Source organism: Mesoplodon mirus (genome assembly GCF_964341445.2).
Source record: "Mesoplodon mirus genome assembly, chromosome: 9".
Classification (NCBI taxonomy): Eukaryota; Metazoa; Chordata; class Mammalia; order Artiodactyla; family Ziphiidae; genus Mesoplodon; species Mesoplodon mirus.
Genome location: NC_138985.1, coordinates 45702762 through 45722542, shown reverse-complemented (window position 1 = coordinate 45722542; position 19781 = coordinate 45702762). Strand labels below are relative to the sequence as shown.

Below are 19781 nucleotides of genomic sequence, written 5' to 3'. Positions count from 1 at the left end.
ATTATAAGTTATTCACGTCTTTATAGGAACTAATAACTCCCTGCCTGTCAGTATGTATGTATTTGCATTTTTTGAAATCTGGTATCATGGCCAATTCAAATGACTTCTGTGAATGGATTATCTCAGCTTAATTATCTGCTGAGACAAACTCTCTGCTTTCTCTATTTCTGAGTCAGTTTGCTACTTCTAGCTACTCAGGTTCTAATAACGTGGAGAGAAAAGGAATTTGCAGGTGGACATTGAAGTTTGTGATTTTAAAGTGTCTATACCACTTTTGCCATAATAACAATAGCTAATATTAATTAAGCACTTGCCATACTCTGGGTAATATTTCAAGTCCTTTGCATTAATTATCTACTTTACTCTGGTCATTAGCCCTATGGATGTTTGTATTTCCATTTTTCACAATAGAAAACCAAGGGCAAAAAGTTAACTTTGCAAAAGTCACAGAATAAGTAGTGAAACATTGACTCACAACAAGGAATTGGACTCTGGAGCCCAAGCAATTAAACATAAGATAAAAGCTGTTAATTTTTTCAGGTGAATACTGATAACTATTATAGATCCCACGGGAGAATGAAGGATCCTATTCTCTGACAGGTTGAACAACCAATGTAAATCATAAGAACCAATGGTCCTTTACCACAACGAATATGCAGGCCTTTTTTAAAGACTAGTTGTGCCAGAACAGGACAAAAATATATAGTCACAAGTTTGGGAAAAGCATGTAATGATGAAATTGCTTACTAATTTCTATGCTTCCAAGTTTAGATCAAATGAAAGTTAAAGAGAAGAAGCAATATTGATTCAGTCGGCAACTAAATTACCTTTAAATGCTGTATGTGTTTGGATATCAGCTTTTGGTATCTTTTTTCTAAGTGGTAATGTGAGATAAACTTATTTTTAAAGCATATCTTGGCTGTATTTTTAAATCATGTATTCCAATGATTCTGTTAGCCTCCAGATACTTTACAGATGAAATATCTCTAAATTTAGATCAGTGGGTTAACTGTTAATCTGATAGAAGTGCAATAAATACACCCTTTTTTCTCTGTATTTCTAGACACTTTTGACGCCCCGTATTATATAATATTTATCATACTGTTTTCCAATTGACAATTGAACCCATTGCTATAAATTTAGAGGTATTTCACCTGAAAACATGTTGAGCATTATTTGAATATGTAACTTACATATTTTTAATGTAAATTTATTTATTTTTATTATTTTTGGCTGTGTTGGGTCTTCGTTGCTGCACACAGGAATTCTCTAGTTGTGGCGAGCGGGGGCTACTCTTCATTGTGGTGTGCAGGCTTCCCCTTGCGGTGGCTTCTCTTGTTGCGGAGCACAGGCTCTAGGTGCATGGGCTTCAGTAGTTGTGGTGTGTGAGCTCAGTGGTTGTGGTGCATGGGCTTAGCCGTTCCACAGCATGTGGGATCTTCCAGGACCAGGGCTCGAACCTGTGTCCCTGCATTGGCAAGCGGATTCTTAACCACTGTGCCACTAGGGAAGTCCCTTACATACTGTTTAAAAGTAAGTTTATTCTCTGTTCCCCAACTTTGTGAACCCTGAATTATTTACACATTACAGATTATACCTTTTTAATGATGGGAAAAATTTCATAGTCTCTATGTTAAGTGAAAAAAACAGTATATAAACACACAATTTTATATACATAACAATATCAAATTTATGAATATATTTGGAAGAGAATATGATATGTTAACAGGGGTTATCTTAAATCACAATGGTGTGATTTCTTAAATTGAATTAACAAAGTTTTAAAAGGAATATTTCTTATTCTTTATAATTAAAAATTTTATTTAAAAAAATTCTGTATGTATTTTTCTATTACGTATTATAAAGAGGAATCATTGCCACCACAACAGTGAAACAGAGTACATTTCACTAACCTTGGTACCTTTAATTACCAAGCTATTTCTAAACTTCTGAATAAGGCAGTCCCCTGCAGTGAAAGTTTCCAAGAGAAAGTTAATGGTTAGGTATTATCTGATATTGACTCTGGAGAAGGGAAGAAAAAATGGTTTCTGGAGAAGAAACTTCAAACAGAGGAGAAAGTAAGAAGAATCGAGTGTCCATTCTGATGGGTGGGGTCTGGGAGTTGGAGCAAAGATATTCATTAATGAACTCTAGGGTATAGTGAAGAATTTTCCACAGAGTTGCAAAATATTAGTCCCCAGGATGTTGATAGGTTTTTGGTTAATAATCAAATAAAAATTTAGGTAATAATATAATTTTTGGAGACCCAAAGTAACAGATTTTTAATTTACATTATAATATTTTCACATATGAGGGAACATTTTATGCTATATTTCCTAAAATTATTTATCCAAGGTTAAATTGCCCCTCCCCTGCCTTCTTCAGCAGGGAATCTTATAGGACTAAGATTCCATGATAGACATTTTGGAAAATACTGAAGAGTGATAGATATGTCTGAGCACTTTAATGAGTGCCCCAGAAAGTTCTCTGGGAACCATGGTTGCTATGGAAAGAGGGGGTAGTGGTGAGCTGAACTATTCCCATGCATGATCCTAGCATTGGGACTGGAATATTTTCACAAGCATCAGCTCCATTAGAGAGTCCTCAGTTGGGCAAGGTGGTCTTGTCAAATAGCCAGCATCTTAGGAATCATGTGAAGTTTCCAGGTGTTCGTTGAATACCTGGCAACCTGATGACTAAAACTTGTGTATGGAAATACAGTCAAGAATAGTCCAGATATATAAATACCCAATATTTTCAAATTAAATGTCATATCATTATGTCATGACCTGTCTGCCCATGAGTGCCCTCACACCCTCTCTGCTCTAAGCAGTACTTTGCCAGTTAACATGCTGGCTGTGAACCTTGAGCCTCCCTGGCACATCAGTAGAGTTCAAAACATATTTCTAGTGTTGTGTTAATGCTAGTACCCGGCCAGGTAGCATAGAACTGGGTATGTGTGGCAGTATATCTGTGTCAATATTTTCATTTCTCCATATTTCATCTTTTTCATATATTGCAGTTCCCTTTTAAGGCAAAAACTATTTGACCACATTCTTTAAAAAATGTATACTACAGGAACTTCCCTGGTGGCAGAGTGGTTAAGAATCTGCCTGCCAATGCAGGAGACACGGGTTTGATCTCTGGTCCAGGAAGATCACACATGCAGTGAAGCAACTAAGCCCATGCACCACAAGTACTGAGCCTGCACTCTAGAGCCCGCAAGCCACAACTACTGAACCCACGCACTGCAACTACTGAAGCCCGCACAATCTAGGGCCCACGTGCCACAACTACTGAGCTTCTGTGCTGCAACTACGGAAGCCCACACCCCTAGAGCCCATGCTCTTCAACAAGAGAAGCCACCGCAATCAGAAGCCCACGCACGGCAACGAAGAGGAGCCACTGCTCGCCACAACTAGAGAAAAGCCTGCGCACAGCAACCAAGACCCAACGCAGCCAAAAAAAAAAAAAAGTATACTATATAAATGATAAAGTATTATTATTTCAAAGTTTTTAAAAATGGTTAATATTTTGCTTCAGTTCCTGAGCTCTACGCTATTTTGGAAATAAGTTTTATTATCATAGTAAATCAGTAGACCAATGTTTTTTCAGATAAAGTGTTGAGTCATTAAGAAGTAAACTTGAGGGCTTCCCTGGTGGTGCAGTGGTTGAGAGTCTGCCTGCCGATACAGGGGACATGGGTTCGTGCCCCGATCCGGGAAGATCCCACATGCTGCAGAGCGGCTGGGCCCGTGAGCCATGGCCGCTGAGCCTGTGCGTCCGGAGCCTGTGATCCGCAACGGGAGAGGCCACAACAGTGAGAGGCCCACGTACCGCAAAAAAAAAAAAAAAAAAAAAAAAAAGTAAACTTGATATTTTAAAAATATGTATTTCCGGGCTTCCCTGGTGGCACAGTGGTTGAGAGTCCACCTGCTGATTCAAGGGACACGGGTTCGTGCCCCAGTCCGAGAAGACCCCACATGCCACGGAGCGGCTGGGCCCATGAGCCATGGCCGCTAAGCCTGCGCATCTGGAGCCTGTGCTCCGCAACGGGAGAGGCCACAGCAGTGAGAGGCCCGCGTACCACAAAAAAAAATGTATTTCCATTACTGGGAAGGAAGGTATGAGATTCTGAACTATGGAAAATTGATAAAGAACCTCACAGTAGATGGTAAAACATATGCTGTAATGTAGGTGGTTATCAGTACATGATAGTATATGTGTAAACATATGGATTTTATGCAAATATTTTTATCAAGCCTGCTGATTATATTCGTAGATGTCACCTTATGAACATAATAATAGTCGGCTCCCATATCAGTGTATTGGAGAGCATTAGTCCTGATGATGGCTCTTTGTAAAATCCCTCGGGGCAAAGGACTTCTTCAGTCACTTGTTCAGAGGTTTTTAAACTCTAGTCGAGACCCAGGGAATTGTATTCAAAATTTGTGGATATGTGTTTATTCATTTTCAAGTGAGAATGTCCAGAGCTTTGGTGAGATTCACAGTGCTGGCCGGTTAGCCAGGAGAAGTGAAAAATCAATGCTTTGGCACTCCAGTTCACAAGGCAGGGGGAGCCGTGGCAACCTCAGTATGTGCTTAGCATACTTGTTGCACCTGGATTGATGATTTGAAAAAAGCTTGGAGGATTTATCCTTAGTGTTACTTCAACCATCATGTAATCTTTTAATTGAAAGTGATGTGAAGATTCATTATAGTAGAGCTCAATCATGTCTGCACTTTGTCCATTATTCCTGGGTTATTTCCCACCTGATGTGTGTGTGTGTGTGTGTGTGTGTGCACGCATGCACACATGCACAGGCAACAATGACCCTCTCAGTAGACCCTTTGGTGGAGTGTGACAAACTAGAGTTAGAAGATGAGTCCTAAGGCTCAGTTTTAGGAAGGAATGCTCCTGTTCATGTAAGCTTAAGCATTTACAAAGTTTGGAGTTTGTTTTTTCTTAACAGATCAGTTGATAGTTTGAGTTCATAGTTCTAAGATTATTTTGGGGGGGTGGTATGTCAGAAGGTTTCAGAGTATTTTTAAGACTCTCAGTCCCACACTATCACTGACTCTCAAATTAAGGATGGCTTTGCTTCCAATCCTGAAAAGTACCAAAAATGTTTAGATTCTGGCATTTTAATACACATGCACCCACACAAAACCACAAATAAGATCTTTTGCTGCAGTTGTTCTTCTTAAGCATATACTAACTCTTGGACAAATTTATTACGAGACTAGAGAGGATGACTCATGCTTGAATCATAATAGACCTCTTTGATCGCTAAAATGAGGAACTATAAAATCTTTATTTGGTCAGCTTCAAGGAGAAAATGATTGTCCTTCAAAGTCTTAGGCATTTTATCGTTGGAAGGGATCAAAGCAGTGGAAGCTGCTAATTCAATTTTCTAACAATAAACAGAGAGTTGTGTCCTAAAGTACAATAATTGCCTTCCCACGGTTGGCTGAGGGAGAGGAGCGTTACATGCGAACCTCCAAGTATCTACAGAGTGTTGGGCTTTCACATCCTCCTGGCTGCTGATCTGGCTTTTTCTTTCAGCAAATGTCGTCTGACACTTAGTGACTCTCATAATAAACTTTTTGCTGGCTCATCACAAAGGATGAGGTAGAAAACAGAGCAGGACACTACGAAGCTGAAAGGGGTGGGTTTCCTTTGGTTTGACTTAGTCAAAACATCACATGCCCTTCAAATTCCACCCTCACCATATCAGCCTTCTGCAAGCAAAGCATGTGGAGGATTTCTTTTTTCTTTTTTTAAAAATTTCATTGGAGTATAATTGATTTACAGTGTTGTGTTAGTTTCAGGTGTACAGCTAAGTGATTGTTATACATATACATATGTTCATTCTTTTTTAGATTCTTTTCTCATATAGGTTATCACAGAATATTGAGTAGAGTTCCCTGTGCTAAACAGTAGGGTCCTTGTTGGTTATCTATTTTATATATAGTAGTGTGCGTATGTTAATCCCAAGCTCCTCATTTATCCCTCCCCCTATGTTTCCCCTTTCATAACCATAAGTTCATTTGTATCTTTTTAAAAAAAATTAGATTCCACATATGACTGATATATATTTGTCTTTCTCTGTCTGACTTATTTCACTTAGTATGGTAATCTCTAGGTCCATCCATGTTGCTGCAAATGGCATTATTTCATTCTTTTTTGTGGCTGAGTAGTATTTCATTTACGTATGTACCTTTTCTTTATCCATTCCTCTGTCAATGGACATTTAGGTTGCTTCCATGTCCTGGCTATTGTAAATAGTGCTGCAATGGACATTGGAGTTCATGTATCTTTTCTTTTTAAAAAAATTTTTTTAAATTTTTATTGGAGTATAGTTGATTTACAATGTTGTATTAGTTTCAGGTGTACAGTAAAGTGAATCAGTTATACATATACATATATCCACTCTTCTTAAGATTCTTTTCCCATATAGGCCATTACAGAATATTGAATAGAATTCCCTGTGCTAGGCGGTCCTTATTAGTTACCTATTTTATATGTAGTATTTTATATATGTCAATCCCAATCTCCCAATTTGTCCCTTCCCCCCAGTGGCCATGTTCTAAGCACTTCACATGACTTAACCCACTTAATTCCCATAAAAACCCATGTGGAAAGTGCTATAATCCCCATTTTTTAGATGAGGAAATGAAGGCCCTGAGAATTTACATAACTTGCAGAAGCAGAATATATATATACCCATGCAGTGGCTTCTTAACCATTTTGCTATCCTGCCTGTGGATACTTGAAATGGAAACGTATGTTTGGAAGAAACGGGGACAGGGAATTGGGAAGGGTGGAGAAGAATTAACATTGCCTGCTGAATGTGCCAGCAGTGGACTAGGTGCTGTGCTCAGATGATCTAATTTTGTCCTGTAACATTTTATTTTATGAGGTTAAACAGTTTGCTAAGGGTCACAACCAGTTAAGTGGAAGAGTCAGGAATTGTCAGATTCCAAGGGCTCATGAATTTTCCTTTATACCAACACCACTTCAAAAGAGAAAAACAAAAACAGAAAACAAACATTAGAAAACTCACTTTTTAAGTTTCCTTCCAGATCCTTGGACAGTTTTTTTGGGTTTGTTCATTCAATTGTTTTTAATTAAAATCATAGTGACTTAGCACCTTAGACCTCGTATTAGATTTAGTGAATGAAATGAATAGGTATTTCTGCTCATAAAAAGAAGTTCTCATGATATGTCCAACGTGTGTTTTGGCAAGGGTTCTCACATCCTTTTTTATTTTTGAGAAAAAAAGAAAAACTGTGTTGCAATATCGTTTGAAAATTTTCACATCCTATTTCACAGAAACTTTTAGTCTTTCAGGGGCCGAAACATAAATTCGAAAAAAATTTAAATGGCTACTCATATGACAGACAAATTGCTTTTAGATTTTGACTTGCTCCCCCTGCATGACCAGCATGTAGAAACAGAAGCCATCACATAAATGGTGTGACCTATTTGTCTTTGCCCCTGCTTGCTGATAGGAGACCTCAGCCATCTGTATAGAGTCCCTCTGGTTTTTCTGGGAATTCCCCTGCCCCCGGATTGCCAGACACGTGCTGATGAACAAGTCTGCTTACCAACCCCTGCTCAGCACCTTGTATGTGCTTAGTGTCCACCAGACCCCTCTGAACCCTATGACAACTGGGATACTGGAGCCCTTGAAGTTCTAAAGCTGCTCAGGTTTCTGCTGTAAACTGGAAGAGCTTCTTTGATGGCCTATACTAGTTCTGCTCCTCTTCCAGTGTCCTGATTATGATGAGAGTCAGGATGCTCTTGATTTTCTTTCTTTCCACACACCCCAGCTGAGAGTGCAGCAGGCCTGGAGCAACAGATAAGTCCAAGGAAGAGGCATCATGTGTACTCATATTCACCTCTCATCACCGGGCATCAAGGCTTTCTGTTGAGCTCATTATTCTGGGCTGCCTTTTCCATCAGAATAATTACTCTCCTGGGAGTTGCCCAGCCCCATTGCAAAAAGGCTTCTAGAGGGTCCACCGTCCCATTTTCCTAAATATGCCCAGACCAGTCTAATGAACTCTGAGTCAAGTTGAGATACCCTTCCACGCTGTATAATACCTAGTAGAAATGAAACATCACAGACGTTGTATTTCATCTTTACAACAACTGCAGGAGGAAAGAATATTATTTCCATGAGTCAGTTAAGGCTTAGTGTGATGAAATAACTTGTCCAAGGATATGGAGAGTAATAGAGATGGATCACTCACGACTTCTGAACCCAAGTTCATGACTCTTTCCACTATATCACAGTTTCTTCTAGTTAAGAAAAAGAAAACCAAAAAACTTTACTTTTTTCCAAAAACATTAAAAGCAGAAACCCTCATCATTATGCATCATAGAGTGCTATCTCTAGCAAATTACATATTTAAGCAACCCAGAAACCCCAAATTCAGGCAGAGTGGTATTCACTTATGCCATTAAGACAATTGTTTTCATTTTCACTTTGGATTGGCAGGAATCACACCTGGTAGACAAGGCATTAGATTTGAAAGAAAGCATTGATTTGATTGATTCCACCTATAAATCTGGAATGCATGATTCAGTCTTCTAGGCCTCTGGATTTACAGTACAATTTCCTATAAAAAACAGATTATTTACTGACAGATTTTAAACTGCAGATCTTAAAAAGAAGAAAGAATTTGAAGATGTTTCCACTTTCTTTTTAGTGACCCATTAAAAATATATTTGTACAGTAAGGTTATAGAATTACATGAGCATTTATATCTCAATGAATTAATGATTTATAGCACATTACTGATAAAAAAAAACAAAGCTAAGAAAACACAGTACCTGTGTCCAGTGATACATTGTATATGATATTGAGGGTACCTGTACTCTCACATACACATGCATATGACGTGGGTTAAATCAGACAAATGTTCTGTGCAGGTGGTCTCAGACTACATAACATAAACCACTTATTCAGGTAAACCTATTGGCTTCTTCTCTGAGTTTGTGCCAGGTGGATAAGCTAAGAGTTATCTTGAGAGCTTTTCCTTTCCTAATGCTTATCTCTCACACAATAAGCTGTTTGAAACTCAAAATGGTTTGAGTATGGTAGAGATTGTAGTAAAAACTTTTGCTGAAATGCTAAAATGAGGTCAAGATCATAAACTTGATCTCACGAATGAGAAATAACATGTTATGGATTAAAAGTCTGCAATAATCTATTTAAATACAGGTAAACACATATATAATAAATGTATGATCTAGATTTAGTAGCAAAACTGCAAACGCACCTCGTCTGGCCCCTTACTTCCCCTACCATCTATGCTACTTCACCACATGGGCAGGGTTGCTGGAGCTTCTCTGTGTAATGTTTCCGTCTTTCCTGCTCTCCTCAGTTTCCAGAAATTTTACACTTGACAATTCCACTTCATAGAGCATGTATGCAATAAAATCATCCTAATAGAAGTCTTCTGTTGGAAGTGAAGAGATTTTTGTATGAAGTTCATAAAAATATAATTTACTCATATTCCTAGTGTTAATGTTTGTGTAAACCACCTTAGAGATTGAGGTTCGAATGTATATTACAAATCATCAAACTTGTCATGAACTCTGGGGTCCTCTGTCATGACAAGTATAATGATGAAAATGAAAACAATATTTATAGGAAACTTTAAAGTTTTAAAATATTCACATGCATTTTTCATATTAATGGAATTAATACATATTAATCCCTGACATTTAATATATATCATGTTAGTTGTTATGAACTCCATGCTATCTGTTTAATTATCCCTACTTAATGAAAGAGCACCATTTATTATTGTCTCCAGATCACAGATGGAAAAAGTGACTCTGGGTTTAATGCTCTTCTCCACTAGGTAAACAGTAATGCAAAGCCATGAAGAAAGTAAAAAATATATATCTATATATCTATATACATATATTAGGTATAAAATACTTCAAAACAAACAAAAATCTAGAATTGTTATAATATAGTTTATCATTCTTCATTTTATTAAATTCTTTCAGCACAGGTGAGGGGTGGTTTGATAAGTGTTCAACTCCATAATTCCATTTTACAGAAATGAAATAAATTCTGAGGGAGAACAAATGATTTTCGCATTTCTTGCACATAAGATAAACAATGAAATTCAGATTGCATTCATATACCAAATGTAGTGTATTTACCTAGACTTCTAGGCTATAGATAGACAACATAAAGTGAAATAAAAATTTTAATTTTGTGTGACAGAACAAAGGCGGGGAGATTATATATCTTTTCATGGTTACATAGAGATTCCAGCTAACCACCAAAATTCATGACTGCCCTGCCATAGTATAGAGTTGTGGTTGGGAAGTCACTGCTGAGCTAGGCATCATAGATCTCTTTACATTTATATTAGATGTGGGAGTAGATCTCGCCAATGGAACATGAGCGGAACATGGTCAAGGTTACGTTTTCTCTAAGTTTTCTTCCCTTTCTGCTACTTAGGCAGTGAAGAATGAGGCTCCAAGAGATGGAAGAGTCATAAGACAGAAGTCACCTGAGTCTTTAAATCATCATGTGGAGGAAAGCAACGTTCCAGGAATACCCAGGTTAGACTATTGTCCAGCTGAGAAATAAACTTTTCATATAGCTGTAGCCATTGAAATTTTGGAATTTATCATAGCAGCTAATGTTATCTAACCAATGAAAAATTGAACATGTGTTTCAATAAGGAGTTAATATCATGTGACAGGTAAAACTAAGCCCTAAATAAATTTTTAAATTTATTTAAAAGAAGTTAATTTACTCTTAATAAAAGAGTAACTTATTTTCTTATTTTAAAAATTATAAATACTGCATAAACTAAATGCATATGTTTTTCAGAGATGATGTATAAAAAATCTTTTCACTAGCTGATGTAATTTATAGATGTACTCTCTAATTAGTTATACGGATATTATCTCACTTTTAAGAGAAATTATAGATAACAAGGACCCTTTTCTTTACATATTTTATAGATGGGACTCTCTAATTAAATATACAGATACTACTTTGTTCTGAAATGTACAAACCCAGCCTTTGGCCAGCATATTATCAGCTGGAGGAGTGATCTAAAGCAAACTGGAATTTGGAGAAATCTCTCTGTGACACTTAAAAAGTGATCTCAGCATGTCTCTGTTTATGTGTGGGTTCATGTCACATGCACTTACATGCACATCCTCAGTCATGGTGGCCAAGGGCCAGGATCCAGAGATGGAGATCTAGTGAAGCACTTCCTATCTGTGAGACTTGGGCAACGTACTTTAACTTCCCAAGTCTCAGTTTCCACATGAGAACAATAATATCTAAGCTATAAGATTTTTATGAAAGCAAAAGGAGATAATACACATGAAAGTATCTTTTAATCTGTAAAGCAAAATTCATATGGTATTTGTTGTCATTTATTTATTGGACCTTATATTCTATCACACAAAAAATAAATTCATAGAAAAGCTTGGCTTAAATTTAGCAGAAATTCACTTTTTGCAGGACTGCATGAATATGTGTATGTTTTTTAAATATTTCTGTGTTTCCCTGTACTTTTTTGCTCCCTTGCAGGGGGTTGAAGAAAAGACAAATTAGTCATCTGAGATTATCCATACAATCCACTCTTGTAGGTCAAGATGGAACCATGTTAATGGAGAAAAGATATCATTTATTTACAAACACTTTAGTTAACTGAAGTGACTATGTATATTTGACTGACCTCAGAGCTTCTAGAGGGTCACTGTGTATAGGAAAAAAAGAAGGGAATCATCAACATTCATCATGCTGACGCCTGTTTGTCTGATATCTTTTAGAGTATTGTGGGAAGCTAACAGTGAAATTTGGCAAACAATTTGGAATTTGTATGTGTGTGTGTGTGTGTGTGTTTTATAAAATGTGGCTTTTAGACTTGTAGTTAATCTTGGCCCAAACCCCATTCTCTGGAGTTCTGGGCAAACAAAGTCTTCAAATACAAGGGATGCTGAATACCAAGTTGTGAAAGGAAAGAGGGTATGGATAAATTTAATAGCCATACATGTCATGATATTTCAGAAAATTGCAGTCAATTAGAGAATAACTGTACTAGATATTTTTAAAAGATGGGATTCAATACTGGAATTTAGGTAGGAGAGACATTTTTATAGGTTGTATGTAGATATGTACTGTGATTTAATAACTACATTCATTTAAGTCTTACTCTATAAGAATACTCAGGTAGGACAATATCAGAGTGTCTTCAGAAATCAGAAACAGATGTCAAGATTATAAATCCTAGATAGCAACACAGAATTTCTATTTTTCAAAAGATAAAAAGTGTAGCCCTTGAAAATGGGAACAAATGAGATTAGTCCTATGGTCAGCAATGGAAATCTCAAATATTGTGGTACAATGAGTTTTCATTTGAGTAGATATTCAAGATACAACAATGATCTAAGTCTGTCTTATGTCAATTAAGTAAAAAAACAAAGAAGTCTCAAACATTCTGTGAATTATGACAATTACTTGGCATCTGTTTGTGTAGAGGCTCTAGAGTAAAGTATTAAAGACCAGTACTCCATGGAGACAACAGTTTAGAAGAAAAATTTGGATAATAAATGACCAGAGACTCTCAATGACATTTATATATTCTATAGCACTTAGAAGATTCTTTTTATTTAAAAGGTCTGTCATTTTAAAATGACTTATTTATCCTCTTTTGTGAAAATGCAGAGAATTCTGAAAAGGATTTATTGCTGTTATTTCTAGCTACAGTGGGGTGATAGAAGACTTGGGTAGAAAGCAAAAAAAAAAATAGCTGCTTAAGTATCTCGGGTAATTTGAAGTTCATTAATTCCTGACTTATCTTGTCTCCCGTTGTCTAAATGTTTCTTTTATCCTTATTATTAGATCCCATTTTTCAACCGTTTAATCATTTGTGGCTCTGCTCTAAACCTGCTTCAAATTCTCTAATTTTCTTGTAAATTGTGCAGCCTAGAAATGAACAGAAATTTCTATTAGTCCTCTTGATTAAAAATTTTTTTGTTTTTGTTTTGTTAACAGTTATGTGGGTGTCTAAATAATTTGCATATGATGTTTTAAAGTTTCCAATGAAAGCAGGAAGTTATGGCATTCTAATAGCAACCCAATGCAAATATGTGGGACTTTAGTATAATTTACCCTCTGGGCACAATAGTGAAGTATCATTTTCTTCCAGTTATATTAAGCAAGAGGCAGCTTGATTTGAATAGTGACATATTCAAACACACTCAAAAACTATTTACTGGCCTTTTTGTGTGATGATAAATTGCCTCTGATAAAAGAGTTTCTATATAGTTTGAACAATTTTTTAAGAAGCAAAAACAGACTTCAGAATTTACCGGCAGAAACAAATAGCATAGTTGTCATCTCTAATTCATTTTGAATCACTGACTTCTATTGATGTTCTTGTGAGCAATGACGCATCCTGCTGATGTATAAAAATAGGCAGTTCCATTCTTTGGGGCATATTTTTCAGTGCTCAAAAGTATTCAGTTTCTAAATTACACTACATGTCCACCATGTCCACAAAAATTTATTCCTTGATTCTGAAGCCTGGCATTTTGTTTTATATGAAATGCTGTTGCCTTGAAGGAAAGGGAGAACAGAAACGAATAGAATTCAGAGTCGAATTTTAGACTTATTCTCAGAATCATTTGCCAATACCAGTCTCCATACCTCACTATCTATAAAAGATTATTCATTTCCAATAATGAAAGAAATTTCTAAAAGAAGATCCCTCCTCATCTTGCTATGATATATACTTAGAATGTGTTCTTTTAAACTTTTTTTAAAGACCAACACAATTGAACATTCTAAATTAAAAGTATTTGAATTCCGGGGCTTCCCTGGTGGTGCAGTGGTTGAGAATCTGCCTGCCAATGCAGGGGACATGGGTTCGAGCCCTGGTCTGGGAAGATCCCACATGCCGCGGAGCAGCTAGCCCCGTGAGCCACAATTACTGAGCCTGCGCGTCTGGAGCCTGTGCTCTGCAACAAGAGAGGCCGCGATAATGAGAGGCCCGCGCACCGCGATGAGGAGTGGCCCCCACTTGCCGCAACTAGAGAAAGCCCTTGCACAGAAACGAAGACCCAACACAGCCATAAATAAATAAATAAAATTTAAAAAAAAAGCAAAAGAAATCTGAATGAAGTATGGTCTTAAAAAAAAAAAGAATAAATAGCCTTAAAAAAAAAAGTATTTGAATTCCAAAGATTTACCTATGCTTACTATACATGAATAAATCTAGAGGACAGCAAATGTATTTTCAAATACAAACCTATTTGATACAAAGAATCCCACATATGTAAAGCTGTCTGAAGTTGTGGCACATATATACAATGGAATATTACCCAGCCATAAAAAGAAACGAAGTTGAGTTGTTTGTAGTGAGGTGGATGGACCTAGAGTCTGTTATACTGAGTGAAGGAAGTCATAAAGAGAAAAAAAAATACCATATGCTAACATATATATATATATGGAATCTAAAAAATAAATAAATAAATAAAGGTTCCAAAGAACCTAGGGGCAGGACAGGAATAAAGACGCAGACGTAGAGAATGGACTTGAGGACATGGGGAGGGGGAAGGATAAGCTGGGACAAAGTGAGAGAGTGGCGTGGACTTATATACACTACCAAATGTAAAATAGATAGCTAGTGGGAAGCAGCACATAGCACAAGGAGATCAGCACGGTGCTTTGTGACCACCTAGAGGCATGCGATAGGGAGGATGGGAGGGAGACGCAAGAGGGAAGAGATATAGGGATATATGTACATGTGTAGCTGATTCACTTTGTTATACAGAAGAAACTAACACACCATTGTAAAGCAATTATACTCCAATAAAGATGTGAAAAAAAATAGTCAAGCTTTACTTTACCACTTATAATTACTGCCTAACCAATCAAATAATTATGAAAACATAAGTCTTTATTTTACTGGGATAAATGCCCAGAAGTACAATTGCTATCATGCAGTAGTTGCATGTTTATATTTTTTAAGAAACTGTGAAATTGTTTTCCAGAATGTCTGTAGCATTCTACATTTCCACCAGAAATATGTGAGTGATCCAGTTTCTCTGTATCCTCACCAGTATTTGTCACTTAACAAAAAATTTATTCTGATAGGTGTATAGTGATATCACATTGTGGTATTGATTTGTACTTGCCTGATGGCTAATAACGCTGATTGCTTTTTAATGTGCTTTTTTGTCATTTGTATATCCACTTTGGTACAGTATCTGTTTACGTCTCTTGTCCATTTTCTAATTGAATTGTTTGGGTTTTTTTTTTTTTTTTTTTTTTTTGCTGTTATTTTGAGTGTTCTCTACCTATGCTAGATATTTAGCCCCTTTACTAAACATGTAGTTTGCAGGATTTCGAGCCCGTCTCCAGTTACAGGTGACTTCCACTCCCAAACCTGCCTGCAGCCCCAGGCCTGCAATTAACAAATGAGTGGGAGAGGTCTGTGTGCTAGTCACTGCAGGAACTCAGAGCCCACTGAAACTCTCAGAGTGGGTATCGGGACCCTTTGTCATAAGCAGCAATGCTGCCCTATGGTAATTGTCTCTTTACCTGCATGCTTCACTAGGCTTCTATTTCTAGTCTTTCTATGAAATTTACAGAGTCTTCAGAGAACATGAAAAGGAACTGGACCATGAATTTGACTTGAGGCTGACACTGTATTTGGAGGATTAAAGAAGAAACCAGTCAACTTTTTTTAAAAATAAATTTATTTATTTAATTTATTTTTTGGCTGTGTTGGGTCTTTGTTGCTGTGCCTGGGCTTTCTCTAGTTGCGGTGAGCGGGGGCTACTCTTCGTTGCGGTGCACAGGCTTCTCATTGTGGTGGCCTCTCTTGTTGTGGAGTAAGGGCTCCAGGCACGCGGACTTCATCAGATGTGGCGGGTGGGCTTCAGTAGTTGTGGCACACGGGCTTAGTTACTCCGTGGCATGTGGGATCTTCCCGGACCAGGGCTCGAACCCATGTCCCCTGCATTGGCAGGCAGATTCTTAACCACTGGGCCACCAGGGAAGCCCGAAACCAGTCAACTTTGAATGGAGCTTCTGGATGAAATGGGGGAAGCAGCAGCTGGTGTGGCTTCTCCTTGGACACAGGGCTGTGTCTCAAATGGCCAGTCTACTTGCAAGGAAGATTCCTAATCTGAAAAAAAAAAAGGTCTGTGCTTGGAAATCTACCCTGTATAAACAAAACACCACCAAAAACTGACTTGGAAGTCAACCTAGGACAAATATTTGATCCTTATTCGTTCATGGAAGTGAAGAAACTGCAAGATAAGAAGCAGCAGAAGTTTCTGGGCAAGAGACACCAGAACATGAGACTGAGCAAAGTACCACGTGGTTAGAGATGTGCACCAGACTTGGGCTATTTTTCAGCTCTTTCCTGAAAATCTGTACTTTCTGGGCCTGCTTCTTATCCTGGAATATAGGGAATTCCAAGAATGCACTAACTTTCCTTTAAATATGATACTGATTACTGTGTTGTACTCAAGGGGTTTCCATCTTCTAAAGGAGCAAAAGCTAGGCTATTAGATGCTGTCAGGTCTGAATATTTTAAAATTTCATATAACTTTCCTTCTTTTTGGTTTTATTCAGATGTAATTCACACATAGCAGTGTGTAATTTTAACGTGTACAGCGTGATGATTAACATATATATTATGAAATGACTACCACAATAAATTTAGTTATCATCATCTCGTATATATACAAGATGAAAAATATATATTTTTTTGTGTGTGAAGAGAACTTTTAAGATCTACTACTCTTAGCAACTTTCAATTATATCACACAGCAGTGTTAAGTATAGATATCATGTTGGTACGTTATACCATCAGAACTTATGTATCTCTTAATTGGATATGTGTGCTTTTTGACCACTTTCATCCAATTTCATATAACTTTCTGAGCTGACGATGATAAATAATACCTTTATTGTATTCCTAAAAAACACCATGTAGTTTGCAAAAATTATCTCTCAGCCTCTAGATTGTCTTTTCATCTTCTTAACAGGAACTCATGCAAAGCAAAAGTTTTTAAATGTTGATGAAGTTCAATTTATTCTTTTTTCTTTCTTCTGGATCATGTTTTTGGTTTCAAGTTTAAAAACACTTTCCCTAGACCTACATTCCAAAGATCCTCCATGTTTTTCTAAGTTTTATAATTTTTCAGTTTCGCATTTAAGTCTGTGACCCCTTTTAAGTTAATTTCTATATAAGGTATAAAGTTTAAGTCACAGTTATTTTTGCCTCTCCAATGGCTGTCTGATTGCTTTTTTTTTTTTTTTTTTTTTTGGCAAAACTATCCCTCCTTCATTGAATTGCTTTTGCACCTTTGTCAAAAGAAAGTTGAGTATATTTGAGTAGGTCATCTTGATTTCTTTCATTAGCATTTTGTAGTAGTTTTCATCATGGAAGTTTTGTGCATGTTTTGATAGAATTACACTATTTATTTTATTAAGTGATTATAAATGATATTATATTATAAAATTATATTTCCGTGTATTCATTACAAGTATGTAGAAATTCGATAGATTTTTTCTATGTTTACTTTGTCTTTTGCGACCTTGCTAAACTTACTTTTAGAAGCTTTTTGTGTGTTTTTGTTTTTTGCATATTCCTTGGGATTTTCTATGTAGATAATCATGTCATCTGCACACGGCACAGTTTTAGCCCCTTCTTTCCAATCTGTATGCCATTGTTTCCTTTTCTTGCCATGTTGCACCAGCTAGAACTTCCAGCACTATGTTGAATAAGAGTGGTGAGAGTAGATATCCTAGCCTTGTTCCAGATCTTATAGATAAAGCATTCACTCCTTCATTCTTAAATATAATTTTAGTATCAGGTTTTTTGTGGATCCTATTTATCAAGTTTAGGAAGTTCCCCCTCAGTTCTTACTTTTCTGAGAGGTTTTTCTTCTTTTTTAAAACATTAGTGGGTGTTGAATTTTTTCAAATTCTTTTTCTTCATAGATTGATATGATCATGTAATTTTCCTTTTACAGTTTTTAATATATTGGATTATATTAGTTTATTTTCAAATATTCAACCAGTCTTAAAACTCACTTGGTCATGGTGTGTAATTTGCTTTATATATTGCTGAATTTTATTTGCTAATAGTTTGTTGAAGATTTTGCCTCTATATTCATGAGGGATATTGGTCTGAAGTTTTTGTTTTGTTTTATTTGGTACCGTCTTTGGTTTTGGTATCAGGGTAATACCAGTTTCAAAAAATAAATTAAGAAGTGTTCTCTCTTCTTCTTTCTTCTTTAAGAGATTCTACATAACTGGTGTCAATTTTTATTAAATTATGACTTCAGTTTACTTAATTGTTATAGGTTTATTCAAATTATCTATTTCATATTGGATGAACTGTGGTAGTTTTATGTTTTTTGGGAAATTGGTCAATTAACCCTAAATTATCAAATTTAGCTGTGCAATGTGGCTCGTAGCATTCACTTATTTTTATTTTGATGTCTGCAGGATCTGTCTTATTCCTGATATTGGTGATTTGAATTATCTGTTTTCTCTTTATCTCAGTCTTGCTGGCAGTTCATCAATTTTATTTATCTTGTAAGGAAGCAGCTCTTTGTTTTATTGATTTTCTCTATTTTTTTTCCTGTTTTCAGTCCTATTGCTTTCTTCTCTTATATATATTATTTCATTCCTGATACTTGCTTTGAGTAACTTGGCCCTTTTTTTTTTTTTAGGTTCTTGAAATGGGAGTCTAGATTATTGATTTGAAACATTTCCTTTTTAAAAACCTAAGTGCTCTAATTTAGTGCCAAAAATTTCCCTCTCATCCCTGCTTTACCTATGTCCTCCAAATTTTGATATGGTATATTTTCATTTTGTTAAATATATTAGATGTTTTTTTCTTGAATCTTTCTCTTTGATGAATTAATTGTTTTGTTTAATTTCCAAGTGCTTGGGGGATTTTTCTGTTTTCTTTCTATCACTGATTTAGAGTTTGATTCTGTTGTGGTCAGAGAACACACTTTCTATGGTTTAAATTCTTTCAAATTTGTTGGATTTTTTTTTATGACCCAGAATATGGTCTATCTTGGTATAAGTTCCATGGGTACTTAACAATAATGTGTGTTCTGCTTCTGTTAAGCAAAGTATTCTAAAAATGTCTATTAGGTTCATTTTTTGCATGGTGTTGTTCAGTTCTTCTATACCCTTGCTGATTTTCTGTTTAGTTGTTCTGTCAGTTGTTGACATAGGGGTGTTGATGTCTCCAACCATACTGGTGGATTTTAATATTTCTCCTTTTAGTTCTATTGGCTTTTGTTTCATTTATTTTGCATCTGGGTTGTTTGGTATTTATATTTATGATTGCTATGTCTTCTTGGTGCATTAATCCTCTTGTCATCATTATTGAATAGCCTTCTATGCCTCTGGTAATTTTATTTGCTCTGAAGTCTACTTTATCTGATATTAATATAGCTAATGCTGCTTTCTTTTGATTAATATTTGCATGATATATCTTTTTCCAACTTTTTCTTTCAACTTTCTTATATCATTTTATTTGAAGTGAGTTTCTTGTACAGTAAGTCCCCTACATACAAATGAGTTCCATTCTGAGAGTGCGTTCGTAAGTCCAACAGAGTTAGCCTAGGTACCCAACTAACACAATCGGCTATATAGTACTGTATTGTAATAGGTTTATAATACTTTTCACACAAATAATACATAAAAAATAAACAAACCCAAAACATAAAGAAAACATTTTTA

General features: G+C 36.2%; 1 long non-coding RNA gene across 1 annotated transcript in view; it reads left to right on the top strand.

The window, feature by feature from the left end:
* LOC309810847 overlaps positions 1-19781 on the top strand; it is a 439519-nt gene that overhangs the window by 262838 nt on the left and 156900 nt on the right. Inside the window, exon 2 of the long non-coding RNA XR_014295063.1 lies at positions 10494-10597. This is a non-coding gene — a long non-coding RNA (uncharacterized lncRNA). The remainder of the gene's footprint in view (positions 1-10493; positions 10598-19781) is intronic.